Consider the following 1,298-nt stretch of genomic DNA (forward strand, 5'->3'; position numbering starts at 1 on the left):
TTCAGAGAGTTTGCAATTCCTAGAAGAAAGAGAGAAGGAAGGGCCCCAAGTTTTCCATATCACATGACAACTGTTGAGAACAAATCCTGGAAGGCCAAAGTTCAGCTTTACCCCACTGGAGCACACTCACTGGCTTCCATTGCCAACAACACCCCCCGAAGGGGATTGAAAGACTGGGGGTCCAGCAATGTTTGAATAAGTCTCTAGTCCAGGGGCAAACTCATTGTTCTTCGAAGTTCCTAGATAAGTTTCTTGATTTGCTCCAGCTTAAGATGACCACCTCCTCCTTCCAACTGCTTGAGTTCTGTTCCACGGCTTGGCCACAGTCTCAGATCAAAGGAACTTGAGGATACCTAATGCCGATTCTCCCATTTCACGAGGACCTTGTTGAACTCTAGGTAGATGAGAATGTCCCATATAAAATCCCACAGGCGAGTACCTCTTGGGGTACATTTTTTCTTCTTCCCCTCTAGATACTCTCGGGCCTTCTTGCTCAGTTTTGGGGGCTGTCCTTGTTTCCTCTATCTAAATTATAGGTACCCTTTCTTAGAGAAAGGGTATGTTTATGGAAACCAAATCCATGCCACTTCCACCAGGGTCTGAGTGGGGCTCTGTATGTTTCCAGCCCCTGAAGTGGACACATCTAAGTTGTCTAGAGGAGCCCCTGACCAATAGCTACTTTTATAATAAAGAGTAGCCAACCTTGAGTCATCTAAGAAATCCTAGTTGAAAGGGCCACCATGATCAAGGTTGATAGAGTCCCTCATGATATCCTGAGAAGTGAGTCCATCTTTCTCCAGGAGTTCAATAATTCAGCTTAGCTTATCAGATGTGCCAGATTCTGGGCCCTCTAAGGGCATCTGAGGATTTCTCATGGTCAGCAGCAAGTCGTTACCACCCAAGATGGTTGATAAGGACAGAGCTGGATCCTCTGCCTGGCACATGATGCTGATATAATTGCAGAAAATGTTGCTGATCTCACAGAATGCAACCATCAGGTTTCCTCCTAGGGTGAAAGCCAGGACATGGTGGATGCAGGGCAGCTAGCAGCCAATAGGCTAATGATATTTAGAAACTACACTAGGGCTGAACCCACTTTCCAGAGACCTAAGTGGTATAAGGGAAAGTGTGCCCCTGAGGCACTGGGGAAAATGTTCTATTGTTATTGCTCTATCTTCAAAGTAAATATTTGTTTGTAAAAAGCCAATTGGTGTTAAGTGGCTAAATAAAACTGAAGTGCTAGACACTTTGAGTGGCTAAGGGAGAAGGAGAGGCACAGCCAATGTAAGGAGCTAAAC

General features: G+C 45.4%; 1 pseudogene; it reads right to left on the reverse strand.

Moving 5' to 3' along the window:
* Nucleotides 1-267: 267 nt before the first annotated feature.
* On the reverse strand, nt 268-995 carry LOC122755086 (annotated as a pseudogene).
* Between the last annotated feature and the right edge of the window lie 303 nt (nt 996-1,298).

The sequence above is a fragment of the Dromiciops gliroides genome, chromosome 4, assembly GCF_019393635.1.
Source record: "Dromiciops gliroides isolate mDroGli1 chromosome 4, mDroGli1.pri, whole genome shotgun sequence".
NCBI classification, from domain to species: domain Eukaryota; kingdom Metazoa; phylum Chordata; class Mammalia; order Microbiotheria; family Microbiotheriidae; genus Dromiciops; species Dromiciops gliroides.